The sequence below is a fragment of the Bombus huntii genome, chromosome 5, assembly GCF_024542735.1.
Source record: "Bombus huntii isolate Logan2020A chromosome 5, iyBomHunt1.1, whole genome shotgun sequence".
Taxonomy (NCBI): domain Eukaryota; kingdom Metazoa; phylum Arthropoda; class Insecta; order Hymenoptera; family Apidae; genus Bombus; species Bombus huntii.
This window is the reverse complement of record NC_066242.1, coordinates 10,892,850-10,919,756: the sequence shown is the minus strand read 5'-3', so window position 1 is coordinate 10,919,756 and position 26,907 is coordinate 10,892,850. Positions and strand designations below refer to the sequence as shown.

General features: G+C 34.1%; 1 protein-coding gene across 12 annotated transcripts in view; it reads left to right on the top strand.

The window, feature by feature from the left end:
* The window catches only part of LOC126866152 (tropomodulin), a 118,923-nt gene that overhangs the window by 49,438 nt on the left and 42,578 nt on the right, over positions 1-26,907 (top strand). Inside the window, exon 1 of one of the 12 annotated variants that reach the window (XM_050619383.1) lies at positions 10,118-10,265. The exons of 9 other annotated variants lie outside the window; for them this stretch is intronic. The gene's annotated coding sequence lies outside the window, so the exon portion shown is untranslated. Of the gene's footprint in view, positions 1-10,117; positions 10,266-16,130; positions 16,302-26,907 lie in introns of those variants that run through there. 2 more of the 12 variants (XM_050619385.1, XM_050619384.1) reach the window with 2 other exon arrangements.

The window sequence follows — 26,907 nt, the reverse complement described above, 5'->3', positions numbered from 1 at the left end:
CCATCGTTCAAATTTCATATGGGCAGAAGTTATTTAATTTAATAAGTGGTGCTATATACGATGCTTCAAAACTGATGCAAACATATTTATGTTTAGCTATCATAGTATCTTTTACAAAAGAAATCTACAGATATTCAAAATTCATCCTTTGTAGCAAGCAGAATCGTTGTAAAATTACTTGAAAGATTCTGGCAAAATTATTTAGATATTTTTCCAATAGTCGAATTTCGTATTTTATCGACAAAAAAATTAAACAAAAATAATAATAAGATAAGCCTTTAACACACAGGCAGAGAATTAATTTTCATTCGCATTATAAATCTTACGAGAGGGAGAGTAGCAATTCCGGAAAAATAAAGTTTACGATTGAGAAAACGATATTGCGGTTATAATTCTTTTATTTGCCGTTACCTGAAATACGTAATCTTCTATGCTGTTACGGTTCGCTTTTAAACGCGAGAATTATTGCTGCACCGTTTATTTGTCTGCTTTAGACTGTTTATATCACAGATTAGACTTGGGCAATTTTCTGAGCAAATGTACACACGCAAATTGTAGATGCTTCTCCTTAGAATTTGAACTGCGAATATTTCAATAATTTCATATCTAGTTCTCCTTTCGATATTTCCTTTCGATTTTATATTAAGCATTTTTCTAAAATGTAAAAGACCTTCTCCATCGTCGAGACAGCAACGAGATTGAAATATACAAATTCGATGATCGCAACACGTTTAAAGTCATCGTACGGTTTCGTCCAAGTCTACGATTCGCGCAACGCCATACCAAATCCTGCGTCTTAGTAGAATCTAAAATAGAATCTCGCAAAAATCATCAGGCAAAATCTCAACGTCTATCCGAGTACCCGTCAAACGAATCCGCATCTCGGTTCCTCGTCGAAAAAACAGCACATGCGCGATTTTCCGCGTCAAAGTACACGACATCTGGCACAGAATTCGGGCAGAAATAACGCGAGAGAAATGAAGAGAAAGAAGCGACGTGTATTACGCAACCGAGCTTACATATGTAAGTATGGTTGCGTGATTTTTTCGCCGCGAAACGCAGCAGGAAGTTTCGCTGTTCGTTCGAACAGTATCGAGCATGAGCCAGGAAGAAGACGGATCCTTTTACCATGACAAATTGTTGGTAGAGATAGATTGCTAGAAACTCGTTAATTCGATATCGGTACAAAGTTTCCGCTCGTTGGCATGTAACGATACCTGGCACATATTCTTTGGCGCTCGACATTGCGAGCGTTTCGCTTTTCTTCCAGTCGACGCGATTAAAATCCCATTTAACACGTTCCGCATCTCAGAAGAAATTTAAACGGAATTTTGAACGAATGACAAGATATATGGCGTAATTTTTGGACAGATGAACCTCGTTTTGGAGAATTTTTATGTTCGAATATTTTGAAGTCCCAAATATAAAAATTTTATTCAGGCGAAAGGTTTCAGATTTCAATATTCTTTTATTGTATCGGTTAATTTAAAAGATTCTTATAGCAGAGATGCAGAAATGCATATAGCAAGATTTATCATAGAAGAAATAGATGACTTTGATGAATCTATGCCGATTCATTACAGAACACTGTGCCAAACCACAAATTTATCGTTGAATAAGCGTAGGCTCCAACGATAAGCTTCAGAAGCGAACTAACTTTTTATCAACAGTTCGATTAATTTGTTTCGCTTCGATAGAAAGTAGAATATTAACGTTGCACTATACTACGATAAATTTGATAAATTATAGTTCTAAATTCCTTTTACTTTTATGAACAATTTTTGCAAAAGTAGAGTTTCTATGGAACTTTATAATTATAAAAGTTAGAAACTTTTATCGACGATGCGATACATTTGCATAAATACATAACGGTTTTCAACGAATGCATTAGGATTGCAGATATCTTCAGCGCCAGCGTGCAGTCATGCATGATGCTAGCTGATTCGAAATAATTTACACAAAACTAGCGTTCGAAATTGAATATAAAGAAAATTAACTGCGAATTCCACCTAGAATATGAAATTTATCGTACGATGTACGAACTTCCACTCTGCTTCGACTATAAATCTCGCCATTCAAATCTCGCCTTTGGCAAGTATTGTTCCCTAAACTTCACGAAACTTAAATAAGAATTATTAACACGTTGTCAAACGTTTTGTTAAGGTTCCAAGAGATCCGTTAACGATATCCTCGTAAACCAAAACAATTTTGGAAGTTTCAAAACTCTGATATATAACATTGTAAATATTCCTCTTTTGCTTCCAAATATCGTCAAAGACGATTGCACGTGAGTTATCCCATGGAAGCTTACCGACAAGGATCGTTTCCTCTTTTGAAACAACTCCAAGATAATATATATTACATGTAAAATCCGATAGTACACACCCCCGCACAAAAATTTGGCGCACCCTTTGTGCCTTTCTGACGAATAAAACTCACCGTACATTTGTTTGAAAAATAAAGATACATATCGTAATTATAAATAAAATAATTTATTCGCTTAAGAAAAGTCATTGTTTCTTTTGCTCTAAACTTGTAGAAAATTTTAAGCGGAAGTGGGTACAACATAAAAATCTACTTCTATTATCCGGAACACCATAACTAAATAAATAACCGAACGCGCAAAAGAAGAGAACAGAAAAGAAATGTTTGAAACAAGGAAACAGAGTTTGTTAAAAGTTTGCATAGCTCAATAACCATAGCCGCGCAAACGAAGTCATCGCATCAGCTCGCAAACCGTCAATTTCAATATTCAAGGAGTGCATCAGTGAGCGAGTAGGGTCGAAGAACAAGAGCATGAAGCATCCGAGCAAATAAACTGTGCAACAGTATTCCTCTGGTTCGTCGAGTGGAAATACGAGACGGGTCGAAGGTAGAAGGAGCCCACTGCATCCTGGGTAGCATGAAATAAAAAAATTATAACCGTGGAATCGCGTTTCGGAATCGCGAAGTCTGCTCGCGTCCGGCGTATGCCTTTAATCTTCTCGGATGATTCTCATCGGGGAAGAAAATGGAAGAGTTAAGAGACGAAAAGGAATCTTCGCCAAGGTAAAACAGTCTGAACCCCTGGAATCGTTCTCCAAGCGCGGATCAACGAAAGTTGCTTGGGTAAAAATCGTAACTCTCTCCCTCTCTCTCCAGATTTCCGGATAACAGCGCTCGTATTTTTAACGCGAACACGCTCGAAAACGTGGCCCCGTACGTTCAACAATCCACCAGCAGCTGGCTCGCTTTATTTTTTCATCGCCCGCCAGCGTCAATATTATTATTGGCTCGCCGTGCAACTCGCTGATCCGCGGGATTTTCGCGAGCTGGGCGTCGAATTTGGGTCGAAATATCAGCTTCCGTCAATGAAACTTCCTCGCACGAGGGATGCTTTAGTTCGCACCAGGTTCTTAGCGCTCGAACAGCAACAGGAGATTCTGATGAGCGATTAGGGAAACAAGGAAGTGGAGCATCGTCGTTCAGATTTTTTATTTCGATACGGAGATTTCACTTTGCACTTAGGGAAGAGTTTGCTTTCTGAAGTAATTGAAATATCGGTGTTTTGGTTGTTACAGCTTCCGTTGATAATGTCCTGAGGATATTCCTGGAAAACGTCGCATTGAAATTTGAAACGAAACGACGAAAAAACTGACAACCGATAAGAAGAAAATGTAGACTCTTTTTGTTCCTCAGAGTAGAATCTTCCCCTTAGTTCGTCGTTCTTCCTTCGGTGCCAAAGCAAATACCAAACTTTACCCTCGAACGACGTACGAACTAATTCACAGTGACACTCGTTGGAGAAGGTAGAGGCGGCAGCTGGTGTTTGCTTGTAAAGCAACGTGTACAGCCTCCTCGACGTGACAGAAAGAAATTCTCGTGGAAGATTCGGGTCTTTGATCTTTACCCTGCGAGAAGAGCCGTTCTAAGAGCATTTCTTCTCCACGCCACCCCCAACTGCCGTTTATAAAAATACATACGACGAACAGTGGCCGCTATTTCGACGCGTCCGATCGATTCACGGGCGTATTTTCAGATTCTGGACGACCTTGGACGATGAGAATACCCCGTACTTCCCTACTCGTACGAATGTCACACGTTTCGTGGGTAAAAAAAGAACTGGCGGAACCTCTATCGCGAAATCTTCCTGCCTATCGTTCGTTCTTTGGTCTTTCCATCGACTGATTAACCCTCACTAGTTTCTCGCGTCAGCTTGACAAACTTTTCCGGTGAAGGATTATAATCTTGTTCGGTCATTTATAGAACAATTTCTCTGCAACCTTTTGACATTTTTTTTTATTCTTCGTGAAGAATGCAAAATTTCTTATTTATCTCTCCATTATATCGACTTTTTACCGCTGTGTCGAATTTATATCGAGGAACATGTTAAGATACGAAACTGAGGGAAGACGTGGTGAGAATTGAGAGTTGAGCGAATCAACGATATTATTAGTTGTTATAATGTTACATGTTACAGGGATATTATATATTTGATAAGGTTTTCACGACAATTCTGAATAACATTGTAGGATATCGATGGGGAAATAAAAAAAAAGAAAGAAAGAGAGAAATAGGAAAAAATAGTATTTAAGTGAGAAATTATTGTAATAGTTGATGAAGAATATGTACAAGTACATTGATGATTGGTAATCGATAAACATCTTCAATGTAAACTGTTTTGCAGTCTTCAACAGCTTCGAAATTTCTTCCTTCATGAGATATCAATTTTATTTGGAATAATTCTCTGTTATCAACATTCTGTAGCCTTTTATGTTTTTTTTTTTTTTATAGTTTCGAATTCTTCTGAGTAAGCAGTTTGACATTTTAGACACATTATAGCTAGTTCTGCGAGCAGCTTGAGATATTTTAGATTTTTATAGCATCTACTCGTTTAAAAATAGATCTTTCTTGCATGCGACTGTGGTGTAGATTTTAAGAAACGTGTATGGACATTGAAAGATCACGTGCAAAGGATAACGACAAAGATAACATCAAAGGCTTGGACGATATTCGTCTTGTTTTGGATCGTTCGTACACTCTTCAGGCTTTATAGTTTCGCCTTTAAAACGTTCTTCTTTCCTTGATATTTATCACGCCCCATCATAAATGTCTTGTTCCATTGCAAGGGTCAAAAAGAATCAGATTTACGATACATCTTTAGCGAGTATTACAGATATTCGAGAAGAAGAAGTTTAAAATTCTTCTTCCGATATAATTTATAAACGATGAATGTGATTTTTAGTTATCAAAAGTATAGCGATCGCAATTTTTATTTCATGTGTTCTACTGTCAAATATTGTCAATTCAATTATCATAAACATTGCGCCGACATTAGATTATCATATGTGTAATATACATTTTTCTCTGTTCATAAATACAAATAGTCTCTTCTCTTACGAAATAATATTTTCACTTCAAATGTTTCATAATATTATAAAATCTTATTATTATATCGGAGGAAATAAACACACGTAACGATTTAAGAACTAGTATCGTTATTCAATACCTTCTAACATAATTCACTTTGCACTGTTAATTTTAAATTAGAAGACATTACAAAAATCAACAGTAATTTTCTTTAGCTCGATCGATTTTTGACTAAACAATTTTCTTAAGCACACAGAATTTTTAGCTGAATTTTTCTTAAAATTCCTTAGGCTTTATAAAACACGTGATGATTCGAAACTTTTGGCGATAGTCTAATGTTTTCTGTCCTATATTTTTACGAAACTCTGTACTTTCAAATGTAACTAGAATAGGTGAAATCGGCAAAGAGAACGAATCGAATGCAATGGGTGCAAGAGTTTTGTCGTCGATGTAGGTTGAACTGGCACGTAAATAATCCTGGGTGTCGATCTGATTTAAATTTAGCGCCGGCAAATCACAGAGCGAAGCCGTTGCACCGGCAAATCCATCACGGAAATGGCTCGAGTATCAAAGTCGGTCGATTGCTGCCTGGCGATTGTTTAAAGTTATTTTTTACTTAACTTCGACAGCCTGTAACTTTGTAGAACGGTAGAACAAAACCATAAATTGAAATTGGCCATTTTCCACGTGAATTTTTATCGTCGATCGAACAGCTCGGGTCTGTTGAAAGGACGTAAATGAGACTAAACAGAATCTTCTACTGTGTTCGCGAATCGACAGATTTACGATTAACTTTACTCACATGTGATGTGGTTATCCGAATGGGTTCGAAGACGGATTTGCAACTGCATTCTTCCAAATGTTTATTTATTGCTGTGCGTTTTATGCACTTTAAAATTGAAGGCTTGAAGAACGAGTTTTGAAAGAAGGTGGATTGGTATTAGTGAATTTATTGGAGGAATTCGTGTAGTATCTAAAAATTCCTAGAATTTCGAATGTTCTCTGTTATTTTATACGATATTATTTTGGTATATAGTATTATATTTATAGATATCGCAGATGAATTAAGAAAAGCTTAGTTCATTTTGTTTCTATTTTCAATTGTATTGATTCTATCGGAAATCATCCCAGTTAAAATGTAATTTTATTTTAAGTTTCTGTAAATATAAATGTTGGTGTCAGCTACTATTTTGGAATAAAATTTTCTTATAAAATTTAATAACACTTTGATAAAAATGTTTGAGATATCTTCTAGCCAAACATTTATTTCTTTTTTTTTTTTTTAACGAAGAAATAGTAATAAATCTTGCAAAAAAGGGAAATGTTAGTGGTACTATCAATTAGTAATAACGTCAATTGGAAATGAAACGTGTTATCTGCTATGTAATAAGTATACCAGAGATTGAATTTTGATTAGATTTCAATGGCAAAAGTTCTACATAATACGAGCATATTTCAATCAGTTGGTCGATCGATCGTGATGAATGTGAATCTCTACGTTTATGCGTTTCGTGTAATGGACATAAATAACGAAAGCAAACGAGTACAACGTTATGTAGAGCAGTGGGTTAGCTTTGTATCATTGACATTCAGCTGCTTAAACATTTGCATAAATTTCCCATTTCTAGTATACATCACACGTGGATTTATCTCTTTTTGACATTTATACAGCCTACTAATGGTTCTTCAACGTAAATACTATATTTCAAGGAAAGAATATCTTATTTTTCTTCTTATTTATCTTCTTTTTTCAATTCGATTCAACGCTGAAAATATCAATGACGATGATAAATATTTTGAAGGAACGATCAATAGTGGGAATAAAATTGTGAATAGAATAATTTATTTATCTGTAACGATCGAATTTATGAAGAATACTTTCATTAGCCTAAATTAAAAATGGAAATACATAAAGTGATTATTAGTTAGAACATTCAAACGTTGTAGTTCAGTTATATGTTAATTTATCAAATTAAATAAAAGTATATTATTGACAAATAACATAATTAACTTAAACATTTACAGAGTATTACTCGATATTTATTTTTTCAATAATTTTATATAAAGAATCTTTTGTTATTCGAATAAAAATGCTTCTACGCACCCAGTGTATTTCTCTATCTCCTCTATAATTCTATGTCGGATAAAGTTAGGCACAAAAGTCAGTTATTGACACAATAACTGCTTGCTTATTCGTTAGGTATACTTTGTTCGGATGCAAATATTTGATATTTTTGCAACCTGAAATGAGGCAAACAACGGTATAAAAAAAGAATACATACAATTCCTGAAACTTTATAATAAAAATATAATTATCATTTCTTGAAACTTTCACGCAACAAAAGATCGACTGAATATTTTAATAATTCTGTATATTTTATTCAAAACTTTGAACGCCTACAATTAGTCACCCGCTAAAACAATACACCAAAATAAACATAATACGAAATTACTAAGCATTCATAAATCTTTGTAGGATTTATCAAACGCTGTTTGATAATACCATTATAGTCGTCGATTTCGATACTGTCAGATTCTATATATAATTCAATCGACACACCATAGCCTGAGTCACATCTCATCGAGATTCTGGTCGTTCCACGATATTCTGTCGATTCGAAGAGAATAAAAGATTTCGATGAGTGCACGGACAATGGCGGTTATTCTTTTCACCGATAGCTTACTCACGACCGGAAGCTTACTTCTATTATCGCGGCTCTCGGCGAACTGATTCCAGGTATCGTTTTATTCGCCGCAATGAATTCGACGGACGAACTGAGGCAAAATAAAATTTGACGCGCGTCACTCTCGCGCGCTTTGTAAGCAGCCACGCGAGAATACACGAGGTTTCGTGTGACTCTTTGTCGAGTTTCGGCCGTGGGCTAGCGAGGTCGGGTCATTTTTCTTTGCCTTGCATCTCGTCTTCCCTTTCGGAAGTTGCGGTAGATATAATATCAGTAGTTGCGGTATCTCTTCTTACTGTCAAACCGAAAATACGCTTGGGATGATGAGAAATTTGGTCGATAAGGTGGTTAATAAATGAAGATCACGACAGAGAAACGTGATAAGTGACGGGTTCGCAAGAGAACGAGTTTAGGATTATAATTCTATGTTATTAAAAATTAAATGAAATTAAATACAATGGCTATAAAAAGTATTTGCATACCATTGCATTTATTGTAGCACTTACGTGCTAATTAATTTGGTCAAGATATATTAAACTTGGTATAATTTAGTAGCGCTATGATACAAGTATAAACATTTGTTACTAAATTTGTAAAAATGAAATGTAGAACACCATGATACGAAGCTCTATTAGAGAATAAGAATAATAAACTTACGATACAAATACTTTTTCTATAACATATTAAATAGCAGTAAGAAATATAAAGTATAAAATACATCTATTTAATATTAATTAATTTTTTAACGAAGAAAATTAAGGTTACGTAATGTAATAACGAAAGAATAATTTACTATCTATTGTTTTATTTTTATTTTTGTTAAAGAGAATCGCTAAGTATTCCGGACAGTTTGGAAATATTGATCGAATTTTCGTTGGGCCGTGAAAATATAATTGTACGGAGAAATTGAAATACCAAAGAATCGCTCGTGTAAATATCTAACCGAAGTTGCAGAAGTTAAAAATGCGTGGAATCCGCGCGCTTCGGTCAGCTGATACCGCACGAATGGAATTCCACGATCCGTTTCCCCGTTCAATTCCGTTCATTATTCCACCGCGGCCTGTGTGTTTCGCGATATTTCATCCTATTAACTGTTAAACGGAATATTATTAACTAGTGTTATACACTCATAAAACTTTAATCGTTAGAGCGTGGTTCCGCGTGCCAGCTGAACTTCAACGATTTGTATAATCCGAGTATTTCAAAATTTAATTTAATTAAAACTTCAAAATCGAACCTTTAAAAAATTCCAGATTTAACTGAATCATTTCATTTATTATCCGTTACATACTCATGGTCATTACCTTAATTCCTTCGCCGTTTATTTTTGTTATTCTTATTTGGAACTTTTGACATTTATTTTAAATATTTATTTTGAATTCTGAATAACGATAATGTTCACGGTAAATTGATTCTATCACACGAGAGTGAAAATGTGACAAAATTTCTATTCGAAATAAAAAAAAAGCAATCTATGGAAAAGTAATTCCCTATTCACTTTATTTAATAAAGAGAGAGATATCGCGTCATATGCGATCATGGTTTTGCTTGGATTACTTGATTTTACAGTATAATCCCACTTTCTACCCTATATTATTATACGGAATGAAATAAATTCCACCGAATAAGATATAGCTTAACTAAAATACAAATAAAATTAAATACTCTAAAATCAAGTACCTAACCTAATCCAAATGCTACTGTGACCCGACGTTTCTCTCAGGTGAGGATTAAAGCAACTTCACGAGAGAGCTGCACCTTCTGCGCGACGTGCACGTCGTTTGTCCCACGTCCATGGACAAAGATCAAATTTTTGGGTTAATGGCACGTTGCTGTCGCAGTATTTTCACATTCCATTCTGCTTAGCATTGAACGCACATGCGTATCGTATGCAAAAAGCCTTGCTCCGTATTTCGTTGTCGAATCTATCTCGCTCATAACAGAACGCACCTCGGATGCATTCGATATGCGATATTCTATGTATATGTATGTACGTGAACAATTCTCTCTCTCCCACTCTTTTTCTCTCCTTGTGGACAAAATTAATAGACCCTGAGAATGCATTGGCCGACGAATCTAATAACGTCGACGAGCTAAATGACAAACAGATCCGTGTGACGCCGATCATTCGATTACTCCTCGTGAATCGGTATTAGTTTTACTGTTTGACAGTTGGCACAGTGCTTTGGTTCGCTGCAAAAGTGGAGTAATAAATTGTCCTTTGATTCTCGGGTGAGCTGGATATCGCAGTTTGTGGTCATTTGAACGAGTTTAAATGTCGATGGTCTTTAAATAAGCTTGATTCGATATACGTAGAATTGCAATTCATTTATTAGATCATCTCATAAGCAATGTCGTCGTAGCAGCTCGGACCTAACAGAGGAATGATGTAATCGTAAAGCATAGTTACTTGTACTGTTTCTTATTTTTCAAATAATGTGTCAATCATTTTTGCAAGAAAATTGTAACGTTCATTTTTAACCTACGCGTACATTCTCAATTTTTCCCATGTATTTGTCATTTTGAGTAAGTTGAACGATATTGGCTGTTACCGAATTTGTTGTTGTTTTTCGTTATGTGATAAGAAATTTTTAAGTGTGTATTTTTATGTATACAGGGTGGTTGGTAACTGGTGGTTACTGCGCGAAAAAAGAAGTCGAAAGTATAGAATAAAAATTTTTCGTTTGAGGCTTTGTTTTCGAGAAAACCGACTTTGAATTTTCGCTCGGTACGCGTGCGGTACGTTATAACGGATCTCACTGTAGATCGTTGTCTCGATGGAAAAATTAAAAAAAAAAATTTTTATTCTATATTTTCGACTTCTTTTTTCGCGTAGTATCACCCCCTTTCCGCTTGAACCACCAGTTACCAACCACCCTGTATATTTACATGTGGTAGAGGATAAGAAACCTGTTGAAAATTTGAAGACAATATATTTTTCTTATTGATCTCATCATTTTATAAAAATACTACTCGAAACTCGAACCACAATTTAAAGAGAATTAAATCGAATTCCAGCAGAACCAATCGTTCCAATTTCAAATCCTTCCTAATCTCTGTTAAAAGGAATGCACTAACAAAACTACATAGGTATGTTGCGATTTTCTCAAACAACCGCTCCATTTACGACACAGAAGTTTCAAGTTAGAACAAAAGCTCGTCGTAATGAAATGGGACAGGGAGATTTTTACGAAATCCCAGGTTCCTCGATCGATTAAACATTGGACGAACGATTTAGCGTAACTAGAATCGAGGCGCGTTCGTCACAATAAATTTCATGGTTGAACCGGTGCACGCTTCTGCTTGGTCTGATCACGATCAACCGGACCAGTTTGCCACCCACGCGTGGGAAACCAACTCGCAAAAAGGTCAGTCGCATGTACTATTCCCTCCGGTTTCGTTACGACATATTGTTGTTTGCGTTGGAATAATTAATTAGCCAGCTCCTGCAGTTTTGTCTATTGTTTCAAAGGAAGACGAATTTCAACCAAAAAAAAAAAAAAAACAGCGTCATTTTTCTCTTTTTTTAAAGAAGGGAAACGACGATACTATTGCTAATAACGCCGCAGGTGCATAGGAAACGGTTTGAAACGAACGTTGCATCCACACGTGGTATGGATCTGCACTGAATGGGAATAGGAGCGATAAATGTTTATTGGGTTCGTTAGTGATCGTGAAATGTTTGTATTTGAATATTATAGTACCGTTGATAATAATTATTATAATGTTAAAACAATGACAAAGTTAAATTAAGTATTCTATTATTTACTAGATTTTCAGAGTTTAATATTCCAATGGCATTGATAATAATTAACGATATAACGCTCTGCCGATAATAATATTACAATATGATTTAAATGAAATATTTCATTATTTGCTTTTCGAAAGAAGAGCAGATTTAAATAGGATTTTTGCAGATGAGGATCTTTTATTTGATTATTTGTTGATTCATTCTTTTCTATTGAATTTTCAATGAATTTTTAACGAATCTATTAATTTAATGGATACTTTAATTATTTTGAAATAAAAGACTTGTACTTTTTTCATTCAAAATTAAGTAATAACAATTAAATTTCAACTAAACACGATCATCATATGAAATATTGAATTTATACAATGAACGAATTCCATGAATAAATACATAAATTTATTCGAGTAATTAACTTTCGCCTCTGGTTTCTACAATAATGCTAATTACAATTTCCAATAACTAATTTTCAACTGTTATAAATTCATACAGCCGATCAGATATTATATGAATGTCCGATATGACTTATACGACATAATTGATAAGAAAGTTATTAAAAGATATCATTGTGGCTATATAATGAATGTTAGCAATGAACATAAATAAATCTGACTTAATTAAATGATTTATTTTTTTTCAACCACAATATTGTTATCTGAAATCTTCTCTCTTTTAATTGGAGTTTAATGTAGCATCGACCACAATTCTGCAGACAATTTTCAACGAAACAAAATTATTTTTCACTATCAATTAAAAATGTATCTAATAACCAAGTCTACCCTAAAAACTAAGTATGTTTTTCTAGCCTGATTGTTGGCAGAATGAAGAGTACTTTTACATTCTTATTACCATTATTTTAACGTTCTTATTTCTAATATTTTTCACTCTACTCGTGATTCAATAAAATGCTCGCCACGCAGGCCAACTTCATGCGCGTGCGTTTGCTTGCGAAATTAATATTATCAGTTATCGACGTAATGACGCAAATGTGCGGCTAAATAACTGAACGGTGGCATTTAAAGTGACATTTCAGCCGATGTACAATTTACGTGGAGCAACCTGTCACGGATAAAAGTGGACATTAACGCGAAATACAAATAAAATCCCGTTAAAAATATTTTTAGACATATCCGTGAAAGTAACACGTCTCGTTTTTGCATTTCGTATCTTTTTCACAAGCTGATAAACGAAACGTACCGTTTCGAAAGTCGAAAATTCATTGCAGACGTTCCTTCGACAATGCCGTTCTTTCATTTAACCCGGGCGCACCTCTTTCATTTATTTAGAATCAGACTTGGCAACCCGATTCTCACGACTACAGCGAATTGTTTATCGTCCAACAACTTTCTATCCTAAGTTGAGGATCTTTGAGAAAACAGGAAGTGCGTCGTTGAAGATGAACAAAGTGTCTTGAGGCATCAAATCTTTCAGTTCTAGGTACTTGCCCTCACCAATGTTTTAATTGATATTGCTAAAATTTCAAGTAATTATAATTAAATATGCTCTGGATATTATTATCGTTATTCTGTTTTTATTTATCATCTTATACTGTTTTTGAGTCAGAAAATATTCCTCTCTTTCTGTATATTGAACAAGCTTGCTCAAGTACGATTTGGAAAAAGTTGAAATATAAATTGAGCTGTTTGCAAGAGGAATGTTCGTATTTCGGTATGTATTCTGTTTACCAATAGTACATCTGTTTGTTATTAGTGGCACGCGATGTCTTCATTTGGCCATCCTTCAAATGTTTAATTTGGTTGTAGGTTGCACAATTAGATCCTAATAATAAATCTATTGAGTTAATGCACTCTTCTTAGACGAGCATGTCGCTTATAAATATTAGTTTAAATGATGTACCGCTTCCACATTTTCCAACTGCTCGCATGATGAAGAAACAACTGTCAAATTTTCAAACGTAAATCACACTCCGTTACAACGCAATCCATCAGTAAAAGCGAATTTGTGATTTTCGTGAAATCTTCCATTGTCGCATTTAAGTAATCTTCAGAAATAAAAAAATCCTTACGTATAATCGTAATTTTAACGAAGGAATAAAATTGGTAATGCGATGAAACAAAATTTATCAGAAAAATATTCACACAATTTCCAAAAATTAAAAGAATTATTATAAAATTACGATTATAATAAAACAAACAAGGTAGTAGAATTACATAAAAAATTAAATATCGAACGATTCGTCTTAATCCGTCCACACAGTTATCTTCCAATCAGAAATAATATTTCAAATAGAAAGTTTACGCTGTTTCGAAGGAATATCAAATTTTTGTCTAGATAGAGATGCTTTTGAGATTTCAAAGAATCTTTTTTTTTTTTTTACAACAGACGTACGTATCAATAAACCTTTTAACAAGCTATAAATTAAATAAAAAAGGTGTGCCTAGCGTTGGTGTATCTTATTCTGAAACAAATTCACCGATATGTTGATCTTTTAATGCCGGTCAAGGCTATTTATCATAAAAATTGATGATTGTCAACGATAAAGCAGCAGATAGTAAACGAGGAAAGAAACTGGTTCAAAATCCTAAAACGAACCTGTCCAACGTGTTTCAAAATTAAATACCACATTAGCATGTTAAAAAAAGAGCAAACTGCACAATCGTAAAAATGTTTATTCGTTGAAACGTAACATGGCAATCGTCCACTTTCACGCGGCCAGTGACGTGCAACAAAAACGTGAAATTTTTATTTCTATCATTTATGTAAACGGGAACATAAATGGTCGCGTGTGAAACACGATGATATTGTTGTTGCTGCACGATGCTGGTGAACAACGTAAGAGTAGCAACACCGTATAATAACATTCCGAGAAATTGTTTTGAGCCGGCAAACAAATAGTTGCCCATCGAGATTCGAGTGATATCATCCCACAGGCTCGAGAAATGATCTCATCGCACCTACATATTCGCAGTTAAGTAGAAATACCGCGGAAATCTCAAGATATTTTGCAAACGCATCTTTCTTTGCGAATGAACGGCACATTTTCTCCGGTTTCCATGGCCGCAACGTTCTTTCGTGCGATTAACGCACTCGTCTAGTTGTCCTCTTGCATCATTTTTGATGGATGATCAACATTAATGCCTCGTCTATCTGTTTATACCTCGTAAGCTATTTGTTTATCATTTACGCAGAATATTATGAGCTATGGTAATAAGTTAATATCGATTCGCTAGCCATTCTTTTCTGAACCTGCTAAGAATTATGGAATTTCATCAGATTATAACGTAATTTCATTCTGATACTTGTTGCCTGAGAATAATGATTTATTATCGTTTCAAGTTATTCAGCTGTGATTTCGTAATTTAATTTGGTAAAAGACTAAATAGTTTTCTTACTTTATTTATATTGTAATATTATACCGTAATTTATTACATTATAAATTATATGAATTTATATTGTAATAGTAGTGGTTTTATGTCTGTAAGAGTAATGTTTAAGAATTTCTGCTGCCTAAGACAAGAAATAGCGAGAGTGATTTCGGAGATTATGATTGAAGTGAAACTGTAGGATTTCACGGTGGATAAATGTAGTATACAGAGTATTAAAGAAGATTTATTCTCTTTCATTTGAAAAGTTACTTTTCGTATCGCGTTTACTATCGAACGTCGCTAGAACGACTTCGTTTTTGTTTGCGGTGAAAGCTCATTAGATAACGCTAATAGCAGTCGATTCGCCTCAGAAACCCATCAAGATTATTTAACCGTCCACTTTGTCGTACATACCTCGTGTTAAAAGTAAATTCCCTTAATATCGAAGAAATTCTGTTGAAATTAGATAAATTGAATATCTTTTTATCACGACAGGCGTTATTCCTCCGTATATTTTTCCACTAAGCTCTAATATTAACGTACACGTAAACGACGAATATTAAAAAAACACCTCTACCTTACACAAACGAACGTATCAGCTAAAAAACTCTACCAGACATTCAAAGGAATGTAATCTCTCATCCGTCCATTTAAAAATCATCCGCCGGCGGTTTAATGGTTTCGCATTGGCGAAAATTGGCTGGCTCACGCGTAGGTACGTCACGTTCGTGACAATTGCCATGGCACTATTAATGCAAATTGCCGCGAAACAGGTTAAGCTGGTCTCAATGACGGATGCTCTTAATTGCCAGCGGACTGGGTAACGATTACGATTGCGTTTTTCCGAGTGAAAACGCCGATAAAGAAAAAACACCGACCTAGCCGTGTATGGAGACGCGCCAACAGGCCAGTGAAAGTCGTTTTGAACGAAATCGCCGGCGGTTCGTACACTTTGCTAGCCAACGTGTCGCACAATACCACTACTACTGGTGCTGGCCGTCCTCTCATCGAGCTTCCAGCATAAAAGTCAGTTGTTTAGTAGCGCTCCAGCTCCAGAGGCTTCGTCTTGGTTCGCGTGCCACTCCTTTAGTGTCTTCCTCGTGCATCTAGTCTCGTTCACCTGACGCTCGGCTCCTCGATATCTACCGATACTTCGTGATTGGAGATCGACGTTCTTCTGTGCGTTCTCCGTGAGTAAGTCATTGGATTTTAGTGGAGATATGATAAAGTATAGAAAAGATATTGTACGAAATGCTAGAAAACTTCAGGTTCTAATGTTTGAGGAGTTTGAGGTTCGTTCGGGGTTGAAGCTCCGGTTGTAGCGTAGTCGTTATTAACTTGGATATGTCTTTCTTGTAAGAGAATGATTGAAAGGTGATTCTTTTGTATTGTTTTATTTTTGTAGCATTCATAATATCCGATACATCTTACAATGTAATTTTTTGGAAATTTGCTTGAAAGATGAGCTGAAATTTGTTACTTGCAAGATGCACTCATGCCGATTTTTCGTCGAAATTCTTATTTGAAACGATATAGTATGTAATGTATAATAGAAACGAATTGTCAAATTAGGAATGTTTTATTTTGTAGGAGAATTTTTTAGATAATTTAGTTGATATTGAATCACGATGTTTAATTGAAATCCTCATTTAGGAATCATAATCGTAAAATAATTCGATGGTTTTTTCCAGTCTAGTCGTTCAAGGTTAATTTAATACATCTAGGAGATTGAATGGAGGACTGATCTTAGCTTTGATACTTTGTGCTGTTACGTCGCATTTAACAGGGCTATATTAGTGGAATAATAAATACGCGACTGTGTGCTAATTTTTGTTAAAACGTTTCTACGTTTTGAAAGAGATTTTCTTCTCTTTGCCATTGATACATTATTTTCAAGTTGCTTATATTATATCTGAACGATCAAAATATAATTAATACTTCAAACATGGGGGAAGATCGATAAATTGAATGAAAGCAGGGATAAAATATGTGAAATATTAAACGTGGACATTTAATTGTTTCGAATACTATTCTCTCCGAAGTATCATCGTGGATTGATTATTTTATCGCTAATCAGTATCACATTGATCAATTTCGGAATATTCGTTATTCCATTATCAGAATATTCACCTGTTCTATTGCGAGGTATCTACATCGGGACGACAATTCACGAAAATTCATCACATGCTTGTGTGAAAATTTTGTCGTGGCTCTTCGTAATAGAATATCCATTATTTGTATAAATAATAGGAAAACGTTAATTGAAGCAAACAAACTGTTATGTTATAGATTAGGAACTTTAATGGAATATATATAGGAACATTTAAATAACAGATTGCAAATAACGCAGATTCCATTATATTTATAATTGCATTATACACGTACCGATCAATTTGCTTTATTGTACATATAACATTTATATTGAAATATTTATTTTCATTCGAATTAGCAATATACCAAAAATTAACCAAATACGATTCTTTCATTCTTCAATTTTCATTAATAATTCTTTTCTTTAAATTGTTAACACATTCTACAAATAATAGTGCATTCAAATTAGGGGCATAGTAAACGAGCATTCACGTTACTTTTGCTTTTTTCTGCTATATTACTCTTATTATTCTGTTATATATATATATATATATATATATATATATATATATATATATATATATATATATGTACACCTGAGTGTATATTCCTTTTTAACCCTCCAATCATTCCACGGCATTTCGTCAGAATTTATATATATATTTTTTTCATAAAAAATTATTAAACTTAGAAGTTATTTAGAAACGCTGGAAGCAAGAACTATGGTTATTCTTTCATTTTCCACTTTCTCATTGCTAAACATCTCATGAATAATTACTAAAATATTTTCCGAATCACTAAACATTCAAATTAACAGCGTAGCAGGCAACCAGTTACCATTCTATTATTTCGAAACTACTAACTCTGCAAATGAAAAACAATACTACCAATAGACCCTTCGCAATTAGTTACATATATTATTTTCGCATAACTCGCTAACAAATATTTTCTAAAAAAAAAAAAGATACAAAAATATTTCCAAAATAAGTATCTGAAATTAAAAGTATCACATTAAATCAATCCCTATCTTTTTATTGTTCAATAATTCTAAAAACTTCAAAAATCTTGTGAAAACGATTCAAACGAAATTCTTATCCACAAAATCGCTCTGAGAACGATTCGCAACAAATTCATCCACAAATCTCATAACCATTGTTCTGTTATTCTCTGCTCTCATTTCTATCACTAATCGATCGCCTAGATAAAATAACGTTATGTTGCAGAGCGCGTTGCGATAATTGCTCGACACCATTGTGTTGAATAGTCGTGGAAGAAAAGTGCAGTTAATTAACGACCGACCAATGTTTGATCGACTCGGTGATTTCGCACGGTAGTTATTGTAGCGATCGATGAGACATAACAGGCGGTCGCACTACGGAATTTTCGCGTTGATTAATTGTCCAAATGCCTCGATCTATGAAATGACTGGCTTCCTGTCCGAGTACCGGTGATTTCGTTGATTTAATTTGGACTGTGGACAGGCTAGGTCGGTCAGCGCGTGTTATTATTACCGAAACGGGCGTTCTCCGCGTTCTATGGCTCGATACGCACCACGTAGCGATCCATGATCACCGATAAAAGCGAACACACCCTGACGCTATATTTGTAAGTCACGTACGAGTACCGGAAGATCGCGTCGAGCATCGCTGACCTACGGCAACCGACTTCGAATTGGTCGTGGGTAAAGAATTCTTCTTAGAAGCGATGGTGATGAGCGGACTAAGGATGTTTATGCAAATTTGTAGCTTCATGAACGCGAGTAAAATGAAACTTACCTACGCACAGATTTCATTTATTTATTAAATATCATAACGAATATTATGCCTTGGGTATTTTATATATTTTTGCAACTTTGATCTTCTTGTAAATGCACCAACATCCGCTATAAAATGGTATTTTAGAAGAAGAATTTTTCACGACGCTTTCGGTGGTTGTACGTGTAATTGTTGTCAAGAGTAGGGAGAAAAGGGACCTGTATCGAACATTGAATAATAAATTTTTATCTAACTCTTTTTATAAATAACGTCACTCCGGGAAAAAGATCAGGAAAAAAAGGAATGAATAGCATGTAAGAGCTTATTTATTTTACCTATTAGGTATGCTTTGTAACGTAGTATGTAACTATTTATAGTTTTACACAATACGTCGCATAACTTTGTCTATGCGGGTATAAATATATTGTACAAGGTAGACAAAGTCAATATCTTATATAATGTGTCATAATATGAATGCGTAAGTCTGTTGCTGAGATCGAGTAAACAGCAATAATACTTCAGAGCTTATATGGCGAGTTATTATTACTTAGTTATTGTTTTCTCTCAAGAAGTGATATTTGTCAAATATCATTATCTAAAATCCTTGTTTAAAGTTGATGTTTACCAAAGATTATTGCAGGTTAACGATCACCATCGATAAAAGTAAAAAAACCATAATCCCTATTCGATGTTTATTTTTACTAATTTATCTCGAAGTTTATCAAAAATTTTATTAATATTAACATATTTGAAAGTAATACATAGACATCTTTTATCACAAAAAAAATGATGCTTAACGAAGTATAGCTATGACGAATAGTTGACAATTATTCTCTTAAAGTTACTTTGTTAAAAAGTGAAGATAATCTCCAACTATTTTTCTTGCTGTTCTAATCGGCTAAACTTTCGATTTAAGTATTTAACTCACTTCTGTCCATGAAATACGTTAATAGACGTGACCAAAGAAAACGTACGAGCATATACTGCTTAATGAGAATTAACAGCAAAAACAAATCTATCATTGAGAAACGAGTCAGTATAACATTTATCATTTGCTTTCTTACAATCGTAATTTCTAAAATAAGTTAGTGTTGATATCTCAATTCATCAATGAACTTGAACAACTTTCACAATTATCTCCATATCGGTTACACATAAAAATTTATTACAACTCAGCACAATATTCAACTTCTTTATCTAATAACTATCATAAGCTGATACTAATTATCAATAAGAACATTTATTGATAAATTTATTTTTAGAAGCCAAACTGATCAACGCCACTTTTTATAATTTTCCTTATTAAGATTATACCTAACATCCAATTCTGAAGAAACAGATGATTCTCATAAATTTATTCATCGACAGAAAAATAGTAAAAATAATATTATATTAAACTTTTTAATTTGTTTCATTTAAAAAAATAATATCTGTAACATCATCGTTTCCTTCTATTTTTCGATGCATCGTATGCTATTTACCGGCGTGACTTTCAACGTCGATTTAAACGTCTTATTCAATCGAACCAGTTTCTCGAATTCAAAGAACGCTCGAGATCCTACCCATTTGAAAGAGAACGTTCGTTTTTTGGCTTGATCGTCGGTAGATTGAAAAGTTGACACGATGACCCAGATCACGAATCTGGAATCAATACACTTTCACGATTACGGGACCTTTTGCGTACATACGGGCCAAATATGCTCGATCGGAGCTCTTTTGGCCCATTGCCAATTAGGATCTGTTTAGCAGGAAATCGACGCTCACAATTTGCATCGATCGCATTTTCCACGCAGTATATCAATTGTAATATCGTGGGACACGGACAAACGTGAAACTACACGCTTAATGCACATTGTGCAATACCTTTAAAGAAAACTGAAGATGGTTGTCATCATTGTGTCGAGTGAATCTTTCTCGGTGATTTATCTTTGAATGTTTATTGGCTGTTCGATCAAAATGAGTCACGTGTACATCGAGAAAATCGAGATTGATCATTGAAATCGTGGGTAGTCGTAAATTTAATAGTGGTTTATAGTTACGTCTGACTTTTAAATCAGCTTGTAAGAATATTGCAAACTTCTAACTCTTTCAATATAAAAGTCTCCTACCATATACGTATTCTCCCCTTAAAAGTAACAGCTAGAGAAACCGTAGAAAATATTTCACGTAGTGAAAATATTTCAGGCGAAGACATAGAAACTTTCCCTTGTATTATGCCCGACGTTTAAACAAACTTCTACGAATATTTGAAACTTCAAAACATTTTCGATGTAGAATTTTCTCGCAAATCTGCATTTTCCTGCAAAAAGTAATAACCAGAAAGATCATACAACTCGTAACAAAAATCCAAGTTTATTTCACAACGAACTAGCTTTGTAGGTCTTTCTATCTTGCAGTACAGCTGTATAAATCTATACATGGATATTACTAGCGAGTAAATTTCTACAACTCATTTGCTACCACTTAAATCAGGAAGAAGGAAAGTAGAAAAGATACAGAAAAAATAAACCAGATCATGATTTATTCAGGTCTCGTCACTGTTGAAGAAGAAAGTGAACATTTCTCTTCGATGGAACGTCAAGTTGCAATTAGATTATTAAAGGCATAGAAAATGACCGGAGCATTAAAAAAAAAAAAAAAAAAAAAAAAAAGAAGGAAAGAAAGAAAAAGAGAAGGAAGAGAACACAGAGAAAACAAGTTAAATTCGGCAACAGTACTTTCACGTCTCACCCTCGTCGTCAGTTGAAAAGAGACGTTCTTTTCGATAGAACGTCAAGTTATAATTAATTGGGTGCATAGAAGATGGTCAGGGCATGACTGTACTAATGAGCCAATTAATCTTCCAATGTTAAATTAATTAGGAAACGCCTATGGTTTGAAAAAAAAGAGAGAGAACACGACGATATTATAAAGTCACGTTGCATCTTGTATCATTAATTCCCTATGCTCGATGAAAATTCGAACGCGTGGAACGATTTTCGAGCTTCGTTTGCGACGTAACGGTCATTAAAATCCACGCACCCGTGACGGCTGCAACAACGGTTCCTGTTGCAGGATGAGCTATTTCCAAGCAGCCAACAGTTTAGTACAGGCCGCTATCTATCTTGGGACAACAGGTAGCGCGATGTCGATCCGTGCGAACACCGCGTTGCATAACCCTCGTGTTTCTGAATGGCCGATGACGCTTCGAAATTGGCGCCTTTAGAATTCGTGCTTTTTCGTTTTCAATGAAACTATTTTCCTCTTTTATCTTTTCTCCTTTTGTTTTGCTTCGGAGAACCGAGTTTGGGATTGTTTTGCGAATAAGATATTTATTGGGGAAATTTTCCAAATGATTTATCACTTAGCGGTATTATCCTTTATTTAGAAAAAGCTTTGATTCTTTTAGGAATGAAATTTAGTATTTAACTCTTTGTAGAATTGCGACGCAGCCAGAGCGAGAATTGTTGTTTGATTTTGTTTTCATTGGTAAAAGATAAAAGAAGAAGAGTATACTAATGGATAAACAAATTCACGGACATTTATGATGTTTACTTAATGATATAAAATTTTCCATTTCAGAAAATATAAAAAATGTTCTAGAAATGCTGGCATATTTACAATTGGTACTATATTTGCGAATAAATTAACTTATTAGGTACCATGATTTTCATTTTGGAATTACAGAAAAAATTTTATTTCAATTTCACAGTATCGATGCAATATTTTCTAGTCAATTAACTGTGTTAATACCAGATCAGGTAGAACGTATATATATCAGGTATAATTTTACGGTCGTTCATCTCAGATTCGGATCCTGTAAAAAGTGCAAATTCATTCCTTACAGATGTACATACTCGACTTGTTCTATTAGACATGTGCCGTGTAAGTGCTTCTATTACGGTGAGATTGAAAGAACATCGTTTTGCAACATGAGAAAGTAAATTACAGATTAGATTCTTTTTACTTTCAGCAAATAGGCAGTAAACGTCGATAAGCAGAATTCAATACTTGTCTGGTACAAGATATCGATTCGATTAGATGTACATATGTACATATTTTGACAAATACATATTTATCGTTGAAAATAAAGATGTACAAAGAGAAATCTCGTCATCGTTACATTCCTTCGTGGAAAATTATTCTCCGAGTTATTAATAACATTTACAAAAATTAGAATATATCCTTAAATGTTAAGAAACTATCATTAAATATATAAATTCAAAATAAATTGTAAGATGTAATGCAGATTTAATTTTAAGGTAAATTTTAATATTCGCAGGATACGATTAATGTCGTTTCCTGAAACTTCTTTCCATTTTATCAACTTTGTCAAATTCGTAGATTCAGGTTTAAAGATGATATTTAAGATTTTAGAAATGACCTCTGTTAAAGTAAACGCGATTAAAATTTAAGAATATTGCAGCTTGTTTTCCGAAACAAAGTAATAAAAACTTCAAAATGCTTTAAAATATCCGATTCAACTCGTTGAAAAATATAATTTCCTTCGTGTCTATAAAATAAAGTACCAAAGAAACTAAGAGTGACGTACTCTTATAAAACCTACAGTAAACACATTTCAAAACTCGATGTTACACAAGCAACAGGAAGACTCGACGAACTTGTCTCTATATTTGGTCACATCTCGTTTCCTTCGGTCAACTTTTCCCGCTGTCGCGAATGTGTTACCTGTGTCCATATCGATTTTAATTGCGAATGTTAGCGCGAACAGTTGGCAGTTACTCCGTTGTAGGAGAAAGACACGAAAGGATTCGAGTTTCCGATTTCTACGCATGGAAATTCGAGTCAATCCGGTCGCATGCTACGCAATACTCGGAGAAACTATGACGAACGTACGTACGTTGTGAAACTCACAGACGATTCTCTCTTCCAGAGAATAAGGGATTATTGTTGCTTGAATATTAATATCACTGTTAGATCAGCCTAATTACAATTATATAAAGACACAAGATAATGGGCTTTCTGTCTTATACGTAGAAGATTTAGTAATTTGTTGTTAAATTAGTTTCCAAGTACAAAAAATTACTATACACTGAATATACTTGTGAAATATACTACGATAACAACACACGATATATCAAATGGTAAAAATCATCATACACATTTTGGATAAGACATAATATTTTTCAACTATTTTCTCATAATAAACGATCGTTGATAACATCAACGTATATTCCCATAACTAACCTACATACTTTTACCATTAAATTAAATTCATAGTACAAGGAAATATACATTTTTTTTCATTAGATAAACAGTTATTCCATTTCAATGTAATCGATTGACTTGCAGAATACTTGATTGCGCGTGGGTGGCGAATAATCATGCCTTGTAGACGCCACTATGGATATCATTGATCCTCAATAACACACGCGAGTAATACACGAGATCATTGTGTAATATTATCTAGAAGTTTAAATATCCCAAACCGTTGACGGCGGAGAGATTACTGTACCTTATCGATTAACTTCGAAGTCCTCGAGAGTCTAAGTTTCGCAATTCCTCGATTGACCATAGAAGGTCTTCGCTTCCACTCCTGTTGCTCGGTTTATCGGAACTTGTCGATAAGTTTTGTTAATTGAATGTTACTTTAGCGACACTTGCTTCGTGTTCAGTCTTCAAAATACGCTGGAAGTTGTATTCATGAAACAAATTGTTAATCCTTATAGTCGCTTGCCTATATATTTTTTCATATTTCGCTGCTAACATAGGTAAGTTATATAAAATCGATTTTTTAATATTTTGTTTCTACAATATTTTCAACGTGTACTTTCTGTAGTATAATATTTGAATAAGATCAGATTTCAGAATATTTTTTACGAGAAAGTAATATTTAAGTTTTATAGGATATTATCGAATGAGAGTTTCATAAAAATTGAAATTGGCTTTTCGTTGTTGTATTTCATTCATTTATGTTTCCTTTTAGCGACTAAGTTCTTTTACTTCATCGGCTATTATTTGTAATAATAATTTCAGTGGTATCAAGATTATTATTAATTGGAATTTATTTGATATTTTTAAAGATTTAAAGTACCATAAGTACATTTCGTTCATAAATCTCTACAGTATTGAAGGTCTATTAACGAAATATTTAGTTTCGTAAAGAATTACGCTTACTTCATAGCCAACATTTCATAATTCAAAGTGTACATAATAAGCTGGAAGAATAGTTATACCATTTAAGATCCTCTCACGAGATTGTCCTCTACAAAGAAGGAAACTAATGGAGCATTCTGCAGACTTAATAACTGGTCTTTTCTATGATCTTGTACTTGTATTCTCCGCGATAATCCTTTAATAAAATTCAACCTCCACGGCTGTATAAAAGCATTGATTCCTCACTCAGAAAGCTGCCTGAAGAAAATTAAGATACTTAACTCTAATCTCCACGAATAATTAATAGATTTAACAGACAACATTTCTTATGGAATAAAGATGAGATCAGAGCTAAATATGGTAAAATACAACACTATTTATTACGATACTATGCAATGATCTGGTGCAAGTAAAATTAAAAATCACACACGATACGTTACGAATTTCATTCAAACTTAAACAGAAGATAAAAAGTGAATTCATCGTAAGGAATAAAATTAAATCTTTTCATCTCATCTTTATGAAAGTATATATTCTCTATGTAGCAGCAAAATTTTCCTTTCCGCGTCAATTAACACAGTAGATGATTTACGTTTCGTGTCACGTTAATTGATGGTAACTGGTCTAAAGTGTATTAAACGCGTTTCTCGGAAACCAGTCGCTGCTTCTTTTCAAATTCCTCTATGGACTGTGTCATGAATCCCGCTTCGTTCCGCTGAGAAATTAGTTTTGTAGACTCGTTAGGTGCTCTTTTGAGGAAACATAGACTGCTAATTGCGTGCACTACCTATTAGCGTAGGCTATCAACGCACAGGATACGTATATCGTCCCGATTGTGACCTTCTTCTATGGCCATTACCGATACCTAAATCGACCTAATTTCGAGACACCGCGAAACTTTGTGGGAAATGTAACCTGTAGAGAGCGAGCGGAAGTTTCGAAACTGACGACAGCCAGTTAGGTTGAAACGAAGTCTTTTGTTGTGACGCAAAGTTGTTGGCGCGGTTTCCAGTCCACTCACGGTTAATGAGCTTTGGGCGAAAGTGTTGGTGAAAGGGCTATGCCTCAGAGAAATGCTGATATGAATTTTATATATTTCGTGGTAGACTTGAGCAATACTAGTTTAGATAAGATAGTTGTTAACAAACTGAGGTAGTTTGCGTCAATTTGATATATGTTTGTAATAAACGTGAGAGAGAATCTTGCGCTTGGGTTGCAGAAATTTGATTTTTTGTTATTTTGATTAAATGAATTTGGAAGATTATAGTTAGTTTGACAGATATTTAAAATTGCTTTAATCCAATGTTAATAAATTCAATATAGACATTTCTGGTATAGGAACAGTGAAAGTTGGATCAATATGTAGATGTTCCGAATCTATTTCAATAATTTTTAGAAATTAGGATCGTATAGCCTGTATTTAAGGAATGCTAAAAACAGAAACAAAGATTTTTATATAAAAATGGATTCTTTAAAATTTTATGAAAAAAGCATGATGAATATATAAAATAAACTTGCTTGTATTTAGAATTAAACAAGGTAAAAATAGCTGAATGATCGACATAATCACTTGCTATCAACACTCAAGATAAAAATATATCCTCCTGCTGCTAATTTAAAGTTAACATGAATGAACAGTTAAATTTATAACTTCACAAACTTCCTGTATTGCCTCATATTAAGACCGCTATCAGCCCCTTCATTCATTACAGTCTTTTACTAAAGTTTTAAGCAATTTATGTTCTCGTAAAATGTTTCTTTTATTTCTTCTCGCAGAACGTATTGACTAACTTTCAAGAAGATCTTGAAACTTTTTGTATACTTCTACTAATTATACTATTAATATCAATATAATGTGT